Here is a 12,059-nt window from a genome sequence, read left to right on the forward strand (position 1 = left end):
CACGCGTTAAATCAAGGAAAAACTTTTGACGTATATTTCTCAGGTTCTCAGCCAGGTTAATGCATTCATATAAGCCGACGTAAAGTAACACAGCCTTAAGTATAGGAGACAAGTCGTCTCCCGAAACGTCGGCTTATATAAAAGCATTAACCTGGCTGAGAACCCGAGAAATATTCATCAGAAGTATTCACCAGGAAAAATTAAAATCGTTTATTAAGGAAAAACTTTGATTTCCAGCGAAAAAAGGTCTTAAAAATCTCAATTATATTGAAAGATGCTAGACATTGGTACAAACTTATTCTCAATTGGAGCCAGGTTGCAGTGAATATCATATTTTCAGTTTCAAAATATTTAATCACATCGGGTAAATCTCAGCAACCGCCAATATATCATAAACACGCTAATTGAGCGGAAAGTCTTCAAAGCGTTTTTGTCTAGCTTCAAGCTAAAAAAATAGTTCATCGGTCACTGCCGCACCAATTCACCGGTTTCAAAATTAGCTCAAGTTGAGTTAGTTTTCCATTCCACAATAGTAGGGTATCTTACCAAAACATACCTTCTTAGAAAACAGTGGGTATACAGATAACAAAAGTCGAGCCATAAAAGACTACTTAGGACTTCATAGATAAAAAATCTTGAGCTCATTTCGTTTATGAAACATAGTAGTTAATCACCATGTTCATAAGTACACTATCAGTCGATATATATAAGACTTAAAAAACGAGAAAGCAATTTTACGCTTGTTTTACTACATTGAGATCGAGGGTATTAGAGAAGATGATGCGGAGCCGCGGAAATCTAAGAAAGAATGCTTACGGTGAGAATTCAGGAAGCGATTTCCAGATGTGAAAGATTGAGAAATGGCCATAAGCTTGCCATAACCTTGAAACCTGAATAACCCGTTTAAATATAAATATATTAAACATGAGTTTTTTATTACTTCCAAAAAAAATTTCATAAAAAAAGCTTGCAGATTTTTTATACAAAACCTATGGGAAGCTTTAGTTATCCTCTAAGAAAAATTTGCGGCGAGACTATCATACCAGAAATCATAGCTCCTCAATTTTTTCATATGAACAATACAGAATTTATCGAAAATACGTACAAAATACAGTTTTACAATGAACCAAAGAGAAATACGATAAATAAAAAAATCATACAATAATATTAAAGGAATGGTTTACACTTGGCTGAGTTGGCAGCCATTCAGTTGCAATTAAAAGAATTTATTTTTAATATGATTATTATTCTTAAAATTCTCTGTTAACAAGTCTCATGTACAGTAATTATCTTTGGTATGGTATTTGGAGGAGGCGACCGACAGCTGAGGTCATTTGCGCCATGAGGGAAGGGTGTGGAAGGAAGGGTGGAGAGAAACCCGGCGTCGGCGTCAGCCTGCTCTTAACGAAAGGCGCCAAGGGGACCACGGCTTAACGTCCCATCCGACGGACGGAGTGTTGCGCTTGAAATGTCCTCCACACAACATTCAAGCAGGGATCGGGCAGTCTCTGAAAATTCTCTGCCACTGCCGGGATTTGAACCCGAGCCCGCCGGGTGGGAAGCCAACACTCTAGCCACCACACCAACCCGATCCCCGTAATTATCTTTTAACTCTATTTTGTGAAGATATGGCCTCCAATATGTGTACCAATTTCATTAAAGGCATAATGACTGCTTGCTTGTTAGAATGAATTTGCAATTTGAAGTATGTTTAAAATGAATGTAAAAAGACAATAAGGTGCACTTAATAATGACCAGAAAATAATGATATAGAGTAATTTCCAGTATAAGAATTTAATCAACAAGGAAATGAAACCAACAAACTATTTTACAGCTTCATTTACGAAAAATACTCAATGCTCCTCTACAGTAATCCTCAAATAAATGAAATTGGTCTATGATAAAGGATACTTTTATTTGCATCGGCAGATGGATAAAATATGAAATGTATTGCTTTCGCGTATGATTTGGTTAATTTATGATTTATGGTATTTACATACGACCAGTATAAAATTACTAATCGTTAGTGAAGAATCCAGCAATACACGTTGCGCTTCCAAAAAAAATCGCATTAATAATAATTGAGACGCTTTATCCTATTTTCGATCGATCTCATATCGAATTGAATTAATGTTTATTCGTGAGTGTAACACTAATGCATTAAGGGTGTGTATTTACAGATTTGAATCCTCACACTTGTGAAATAAGTGACGTTTCGAGTGTTTTCGAGGATGCCTTGTTTAATACCTCCAGATACAGCGTTTTTTTAATGGGGTGTGATGAAAACACACTCCAGACAAGCGCTCTTGGATTAGAAAAAGAAAAATAAGTAACAGCGTATACCTTAATTATTCTCACTCAGAAAATAACCAAACCTGACAGAAAGACGAGGAAAAATTATTTTAGTTCACACCAAAAAGGACTGACTGACTGATTCCTACCACCTTCCAATTCAAATAGCTCACTTTTGCGCATAATATAACTAGATACACTGAACACTTAGCCACCGCGATTTTAGGAGCTCAACAAATTTTATAGTCATCAAAAGAATCGACCAAAGATCTTCAATACCGTGAAAATATCTCCCACTCCATGTATAGCACCCGTGAGATCCCGAATGCAGCCGAGTATTTTCATTCGGGTAATATTTTTTTTAGCTATGCTATGGATGCAGGAAATAAGTTACGAAGGTTACGTAATAATAGATAGAAATTACACATGCAGCCATGAATGTACAACGCGGAAATCCAAATATATTATTTCTATAAACATTTTTCTCGGAGTTTTTCTTACTGCCAACGTTAGGAAGAAAATATGCATCATTTACCTACGATTCGTTTGGTAAACCAACGCGGGTTAACCGGGAAGGGACCAAGCGTTTGAAAAATGAACCTTGATAATACAATGGTTCGATGTAAGATTTTAATTTTGACCTTGGTCAACTATACGCGGAACTTTTCCACAAGCAATAATGGACAAACATTCCCCTTTCCAATTCCCCCCCGAGGTACTGGCCCCCACAGTTTATCATCGAAACAGACTGTAGTGCGCTTCACACAGCAATAATACACGTCACTCGAAGGCAACAGTTCGAGCAGAGGATTCTTCCCTCATCCGAATGGATAGCTGTCATTCAACAACTCGTTCGATCTGCCCTAATTACGAACCGGACAGTCACGAACCCCGACGCAAAAGCATAAGCGACGGTGCATTGAAAAAGGATATTTATGCTTCGTGCGAGGATAATGAAGTTAGTGGTCATATTGATCAGTTCAGAACAAGCATACTGGGGGTAATCGACGCAATAACACGGAGGTTTGCCTGCTAGACCCGGGCTGTATCTTTTCGCGTAAAATTCAGGAAGTTTAAATGCTTGATGATTTCAATCATGATTTAAATACATTGAATTCATAAAATGTTCATAATTTTCAATAAACCTCAACTAGAGCCATGAATGTTAAAACAGCAGAAGTGTATTCAGCAAACTTAAAGGTATATCGCTTTCTCTGCAGATCTTCTGCATCTACATAATACCCTACGAGCCACTTCAAGGGTGTTTGGCAGGGCTTCAAAGCTACGAAAGCAGCGAATTTTACCCATGAATAGATACTTCTTTCTAAACAATAACCATTCATGGAAAAAATGGAAGCAATAGCTATAGTAATCCCAAAAATATAAATACAAACTGTCTTACCATGTGAATTAAGGATGCTTAGTAATTCATGGCTTCAATTTCTTTGAAGCATGAAGAGATAAATTCTATATTCTGGCTCTCTGTCACGGTAAAAAAAGGTCATGTTTTTGTCCACCACCATATCCCATTAAAACTTTTCTTGATCCAAACCTATGTTAACTTCGTACCTCCGTCAAGGTCTAACGAAAGCGCCACATTAAAGTGGGGCTGGGCGATAAAAATTAATCGAAATTTGACTTTTTAAAGAGATAAATAAGGTGGCCTAAAGCTTATTCAACAAATTTTGGCAACAATTTTCTACAAAAAAAAAACAACAAATTTCAAATTTTTCATAACCTACAAATAGCCAAATGCCAGATTTTTCTCCATCTCCATCTGCTCGTGGGTGCCACAATTAAGGCTCAAAAATAGTATTATTGTGCGTACCACGTCCTGAAGATTTAATTTACAGTTAAGTAATTCTTCTGAAAAATGATCGCAGGCTTTCCGGCCGTATAGAATCGTGGAAGGTTACTCGGGAATCCCACCGAGTCAAGCTCTCCAGCTCCATCTCGACCGACGTTTCGATGTACGAGTTATCCATCGTCATCGGGGCATCAGATGGACAACTCTTATATCGAAACGTCGGCCGAGATTGTGTTGGAGAACCTGACCCGGTGGTATTCCCGAGTAACCTTCCACATATTCTTCTGAAACATTAAAAAATTAAGAATTTCTGTATATCGCGTAATTACAACTGTAACAAGAATTCAATAGCGACAGAAAATGGGGCATACCATTGTCAATTCGATAACTGTATAAGTAGCACTCAGACTGATTCTCGAGAAAATGCATCCCGAATATGTCAAACGCTGCAAAAGCCTTGGCAAGGATTCTCCTCCCTGCAGGAAATACCTGCATTTCTTTGATCTTATTAGCATAATGATACATCAACGATTCGCATTTCAAACCAGATTACCTATCCAAAACATGCTCGGTTGAATTTTACGTCATAAGTTACGAAATCATGAGATTGCTTTTCTGGAGTGCGGGGCAGACCTTGAGAATAAACATTTTTCGAACTGTGAACGTGCGGAGAAGGAGAGAAAATGAAAGCTGTGCTTCCAGGAAAATTAGTCATACAGGGAACATATCACCGCGATGACGTCATTACTGCGCATAGCCATAGCACAGGTCATTGGCGTCAACTCAAGCGCTCTATAGGTGAGGAGAACAGGGAAAGAACAGGGGACAGGGAAAGTTTTTGAAGAAAAAAATACATTGAATAGTATAAACAAATTCGTCTCTCAAGCCGATCGATCTCAATAATTATCAGATAGCAGTGAATTACTTTATTTGAGTTTTCATTGTGAAGACCAGAGGAATGCAGGAATTTCTTGTACGTGCTAAGGCTTTTGCAGCGTTTGACATATTCGGGAGGCATTTTCTCGGGAATCTGACGATTTTGTTGCTCTCAGCCAATAACTGTTTCTCTTTTGCTGCAAGTTCCATCTTCTGGCCAAAGTCCTGAGAATATGCGTAACGTTTTATTTTGGACCGTGTGGTGTGCATGTGGGAATCCTATTGCATGCTGGTAATTGATCACCCCCTGCCAAACACCCTAGAGGTAGCTCGCATGGTATTATGTAGATGCACTGGAACCAGGAGAGAAATTTATTTGCAGAGATACACATTTTGGCTGAGTTATCTTCGGGATAATCACGTAAAATTAGTTGTTTTCCGTGACTTAGAGTTTTAAAATGCCATAAAATAACAGCAGCATTTTTCCCAGCAAATCAAGAATTAGTGAATTATATTAAATAGTAGCCTGTATAATTTTCCGAAATGTAAACAATTTCCTACGTACATATATAGCGAGGAGAGTACTATTTTAAATTACGGCCGATAAAGTTTTCTTTAACCATACAATTCGGAATTTTTGCGAAGAGACATTCACAACAATTCTTGTTTGTAACCTCCTTCGGGGACTTCCGCCCATGGAAGTGGCCGTCCCATAGAACATACCCGGTAGGATGACGGCCGCACTGCGGAGCTCAGCAACCCACGAGGTCTCTCAAATGATGCACAATGCAAACGCTTGACTCGATTCGAATCTCCCGACATGGAGAACGGCGACATTGGCGAATCTTCGCGAGTCGCGCATTGAATGAAATGCCCCGCGAATCCAACCGTTCGGACGCTCTTTCTATTCATCGGGCACACGCCGCTACAGTCCCAAGTTCGATGCGCGTTATGCAACGAACGTCCCAAGTAGGCTGATGCACAGGGGCATCGACTTGAGAGGGACGATTGAACGCTCCCATTAGTCCGCCCCCTTACGCAGAGCAACCCATTCGCGAACAGTCACACATCAAAGAGTCGCTTTAATGGCTATAACGGGACAATTCTTTCCGTCGATCCAGCCATCGACGGAGAATTTTCAAAATGGAAAATAAGGTATGAAAACCACTCCTCATCGTTACGATGATTTCTCCCATCTTTCAATTCATACAGCTCACATCAGTGTAGATAGATACGCTCAACGCAACGCTTAGCCGTCGCAATTTTTAAAGATTAACGTCTTTTTACCCACGATTGAATGAATCCTATGAATCCTATTACGATTTTGAATCTGACTGAGCGATGGCATTTAGCCTGAGGTATAAATGGAAAATTACGAAAAGTTTTGATGGACGTAAACGGAAATTCCTGTTCGAAGTCTTAGTGAGTCACATACAGTTTAAATGGTACGTACAAACTACACGTATTCAAAGACAGAGATGCACCATTATCCACCTTAATTAACTAATACGGCAATGATTGGCGATCCGTTGAATAATCAAGGGGTGTTGCAAAATGCGGCAGGATTTTTGAAGTCCAGGCATTTAAAAATTAATCCACCTCGACGAATTCAATTTCTCAATTTAGCGCCAATTTATTTTGAGCGTTGAAGAATTTCGAGTCCTTCCTCTCGATTAACCCATTCTAGGACGTTGATGTTCACAACCTAAATGAAAAGCTTTGAAAATATAACTTCGATATTTTAATAAAACAAGCTTTAAATTTCGTGTTTTCTTCTATCTATAAATCATCACTAACGCATTGACCATTGAATGTTTCGTGGTTAAAATTCCGCATTGAGAGGCAAAATGAATTACGAGTTGGAGAATTGGTTTAAAACAAGGATTATTCCAGCAAACGCCGTACCTCTCTGAATTGTTTTTCAAGTTAGACGCTATTTATAATCTTGTGTTTTCACGAGAAATACTCGTGCACGGCCATATTTCGCCGGTAAAAAAACCACACTCCCTCCAGCTAGGTGCGTCGAGAAGTTAAAAATAAAAGAGTTTCGGAAGCAATCAAAGGAAATCGAAGTGACGCAAGTGGTAAACAACTAATTAATGCGAAATAACTGAGACGTGTGTGACTCGTTTTTTCCAACACTCAGTCAATATTTTCAGTCAGAGATCGGAGTGCGGTCGTTATGTTTTCTTTTTATTTTGATCGCGAACTGAGAGGAGGAAAAAAACTGGTTATTTAGCACAGTTCACTAGGTCGACAGCTTACATTCCGGCGCTGAGAATCGTAGCAGTAATTGCATGTTCCTTACACTAGTGCAAGAACAATGTTTCGAAAATTCAAACGGGAAACAAAAACGGCAAAAATCATGGACTTTCATGGCCCAAATGGTATTCCTTGGATAACAAACTCTTTAACCTCAAAGAGTCATTAAATAATATTAAAACCAGGGAGAAAATCTTCTCCAGGCTTAAAGGATTTTTCCCACAGCTTATAGACCAACAATATTTTTTGCAGCAAATAATTCAAAAGTAAAAATATTAAAAACGTTTTCAGATTCATTATCGTTGCCTGAAATAAAAAAAAAACTTCATGAAAGTCGCAGGTGGCGGTGCCCATATCTTATTTTATCGACCTCACAAGGTAAGGTCAACAGTACTGAATGCTCAGATGACATAATTATTGTGTAATGAAGCGATTTCACATTACCTCTTGTGACTAGCTTATCATTTGAGGCAACGAGGACACATTAACATGCAATACCTATTACCTCTCAGAAAAGTAGTAAAGTAGAAAAGTAGTAGGTTTTCAAAGTAGGAAGTATACTACTGTTTCTAACCTAGCCAACTTTCAGCAGCAATATTTCATTTCCAAGCAGAGATTGGCATATATAAATACTCGACTGCTGAATAAAACCCCTTTACTGCCGGCCCTGGGGACAATTTTGCGGACAGTAGTCTTATTAATTAGGAATAATTAAGATGAGAACTGTATTTAAGAAAAAAATAATAATTGTAGGCATTATATGGAAAAGATTGACCGCTTTGATGTCCAAATAACGTAAGTAATCCCGTTTACAACATAATTCCATAATTCAATACACTATAATTAAAAGTCAATAATCCTTTAAATTTATATTAATACATTTGGTACATAATATAACGAAATATTCGCTAAATAGATGGCTGAAATGGGTAAAAGTTGAAAAGAGGACTTCAGGTACGTATTTTGGGATGCTAGTATAAATTAGAGGACTTGGCTGACATATTTATGGGGCGGCTGGACGGCGTGAAGTATGTAAAAACGTTTTCGTTTTCTCAATAAAAGAATGAAATTGCAAATTGAATTAAGAAAACGAAGCAGCCATGTCAAAGTAAGGAAAAATAGGCAATGGTGTGGATGGGCGAAAATAGGAAATGGGCTCAAGAATTAGGACTAACTAATCAAGATGAACCAGCACATTCAGCGTGTTTCCAAATTAAAATGGACACACTATCATTGAAAAGGTGAAAAAATAGAACACAGTGAAAATATAACATGCAGGAAAACTGTGGAAGAATATACCTGAAGAATGTTTTGACAAAGACTAGGAAAAATAAGCTAACGTTTAATAAATCCCTTAATTAGAAAGATAAAAAAGACTTCAGACGGAAGTAAAATCTTAAACTTATCATTTGGATAAATGAATCGGTGACTAACAAAAAGTAATCTAATTATCTGGAGGAGGAAATCTTAACCACCAGGAGGGCAAATCATAACCATGAGCGTTCCTTTGTATACGAGTGAATGATGAAAAACTACACACCGGAAAAAAAATTAACAATAGCATGAGTCCTGGCGAGTTCTCTTAACTCCGTTATATCTTTTTACAATAAAAAAGCATTTTATTTTTGAGGAAATTATATGAAAACATTAAAGAATAGAAAAGCGTTGTTGATAAGGAAGAATGTTCATACATGAGTAATTAATTTGACTATTTATGATATCTAAAAATTATCCGCAAGCTATGGAAAAATGAAGGTGTACATTAACTCTGCTCAGCTATTGATAATCAGGCCCACTACATTTAATTTTAGATAAATTTGGAACAAACTGAACAAAATTACGGGTAAGTAACAGTATGCCCATTGCTTGAAAATTTTTTGGAAGGTGTGTTAAAGGGCATAATATGGAAACCAGTATTAGCGTTCGGGCATGGGTTGAAGATCCCAGGAATTTGAAAAAAAATTAGGCTAAAATCAACTATTCAAAGTTTACTTTAAGCCATATTTATCCCAAAAGATAACACGTGCTATACTCTTAAGGTATCTGAAGCATTTTCCCCGAACCACACGAAGCGGAACTCGCTGATAGTGCCAAAAATAAAATTTCCAGTAGAGTAAAACAAGTGACAATGGAGCGGAAAGAGCACCGAGCACAAAAGGTTAAAAATGTGGAAAAGGGCATAAGTGCCTCGAAAATGCGGAAACCTCACGTCCCGACGCTCAGTGCAACCGATGGTGACGCGGGCACTTGCATGGGAATGGCCACTTAAACGCTGTTACGTGCCGACCACAATGGAAGGCGTGCGATTAATGCAGGGGGCGTGGGAATGACAGCATCGCACGGCTCACCTATTAAAACGTCCCTCCTCCTCCTTGCCCCCTTTGGCGCCGGTGCTGTAAACAACCGCAGCGGTAGCAGCCGGCCGGTCCCAGCGCAGACACCTGAGGCACACCGACGTTCTCCGGCCGGTGGAGAGATTCTCGGTCCGACGAGCGGTACAACGGATCACGTGGTCTCGAGAAATGACTCTCTTCCTTGGAATCAGCCCAGAGGTGAGTCGCGCCTTCTCGGATCACGGACCGGTGAGGGAGGCCGGAGGGAAACCTTGAGATGAGGCCATGACGTCACTTCAAAGAAGAGGGACGGCTAAAATCCATCCCGGAACACGAATCCTCAAGATCCATCCCACCCGCACTTGTCTCCAGAGAATGTATTTATTGCCACACGTCCCTACCTCACGTGCAAAACCTTAGATTACAGCAGGAGTAATGCAGCCGTCGAAGTCCCAGGTGTCCACCGCAAGCGGTCACGGCATATGAAATGCGGAACCGCCAAGGCCGCTGGGAAGGTCCCTTGGGGAATTTGCCAACAATACGGCGCCTCACTCACGCGTTGAAGTTCTTTTATCCCATTCACGAACAAGCACGAAAAAAAGCTCACCGAAATAAACACCGTGGGCCGCCGAGAGCAACCTGACAGGAGGGTAGCGCGACGTCCACCATATGCGTCGAAATATTTTTCACAAAAAAAAAAAGTACCGTTTTTGCCAATGCGCGGAAAATTCGTATCCGGTTCCAAATGGCGCCCCGGTAAGGTAAATTAACACTAATGCGCCCCTCTTCTCTCACCGAGCACGATAACGAGGAAGCACAAATCTATCGCCGTTCAGGTAGCCGCTCCAATTCTTCGAAGCGAAGTTGGAAGCTTTCGCTGGAGGAGGAGCTTCGACCATGAACGTCCTTCCGTCGACGTGTCTCTCGCGAGACTGGCGTGGCGTGTTCCTCGTCCGCCGTGAACCGAAGCCGCCGCAATTTCACAGAGACGATCGCCCCGCCTCCTTACGACGAGTGGGGAAGACACACTCGACCCCCAGCTGGAGGGAGAGGAGAGAGAGAGGGGTGAGAGGGAAGTGGTTTTGCCCTAACGATGAGGCTGAGGTTGAGACAAGGGAATACTCCGAAGGAGGAGGGGAAGGAGTGGGGGCAAGGGTGTGGGAAGAGCCCTCCGCACCCTATTGTCTCAATTGGAAGATGCGCATGGTTAGGTCCATGAGGAGTATTCTGGAAGATGCTCCAAGAAAAGCTCATTAATCCGGATGGTGGGAATGTGTTCGAATGCTTGCACGCTTCAGAGTTGAAGGAATTGGGCGTCGGGTTGTACGGATAATCGTTCTGATGGATACTAAATGATGTTTGGAATACGATAGAGGTGTCAAAAGGGTGGAAAATCGCAAAACTCAACTAAACAAGCGTGATATCATTCTCGTGTACTCAGTGTGTCCAACCGAAGGTAATTTCGGATAGGTGTGGGTAGAACTTAACTCTGAATAACCCACAAGTGAGTGGAATTTTCACTTTTATGGTAGGGGGCAGATCCTTTCATTCACACTTCGATTCTCAATGTAATAATTGGAAATGTTCCAAGCTATTCACCAACATAATACTTAGCGAACCACCTCAATGGCGTTTGGGACGGGGTGTGTTTTCACCAAAATGTAATTTCCTTCATAACCACTTTAAAAAAATCTATACCACGAGCAAAGCATTCGGCCGGTGTTATCCCCCATAAAGCATGGATCGTTTCTTTCATAACGAACGATAACAGCACAAATGCACTCCAGCAGGAGACTTAAATATCCACAGCACGTATATTCGTGCGTGGAGATTTAGGGTCGAAAAAAGTACATACTTGACGGAAAATAGTGGAGAAAAACTCAAACAATCGAATGGAGAGGGAGAAAAAATACATACATACCAGTCCTTCAAGAGAGTGCAGCGATTAATTCAATGAATTGCGCTACTATCACTATTTTGATAGATCTAGAAAATAATATCGTATGGAATGATTAGTTGTTTCAGGCGGTACTTTTTGGAATCTACTTAACATAGTGAAAAGTAAAGAAAACTTTGCAATTCCACGTACATAACCAAATAAATATACAAATAATGAAAAATACATAAATAATAACCGCATTAATAACATAATAAATTATTTTTGCTATAGAATGATCGGTAACCTTGATGTTTAATCACGGTATTGGTAATGACGGATAAATAATAATCCAAAGAAAACAAAGCGAACGTCTGAGGCCCTAACATACCATACTAAATCTCATCCTCAACTGGCATGAGCCTCAGACTCAGGGCTAAGTGCGTGGAGAACGCCAAGGAGAAACACGGGAGGAAATGAGGAAAGGCCTGTCAGCGATGCGTAGCTGAGTACACTGCTCGATTCTTTTCCCATTTGATTTTTATCCCGGATGGATGACGTCGATATGAGGCATATTTTTATTATTTTTCGCATGATATTACGGGAAACCACC

At 40.0% G+C, this 12,059-nt stretch overlaps 1 protein-coding gene across 1 annotated transcript in view; it reads right to left on the minus strand.

The window, feature by feature from the left end:
* LOC124153568 (solute carrier organic anion transporter family member 4A1) overlaps positions 1-10,501 on the minus strand; it is a 65,506-nt gene extending 55,005 nt beyond the window's left edge. Inside the window, exon 1 of the mRNA XM_046526829.1 lies at positions 9,586-10,501. The gene's annotated coding sequence lies outside the window, so the exon portion shown is untranslated. The remainder of the gene's footprint in view (positions 1-9,585) is intronic.
* Between the last annotated feature and the right edge of the window lie 1,558 nt (positions 10,502-12,059).

Source organism: Ischnura elegans, chromosome 2, assembly GCF_921293095.1.
Source record: "Ischnura elegans chromosome 2, ioIscEleg1.1, whole genome shotgun sequence".
NCBI classification, from domain to species: Eukaryota; Metazoa; Arthropoda; class Insecta; order Odonata; family Coenagrionidae; genus Ischnura; species Ischnura elegans.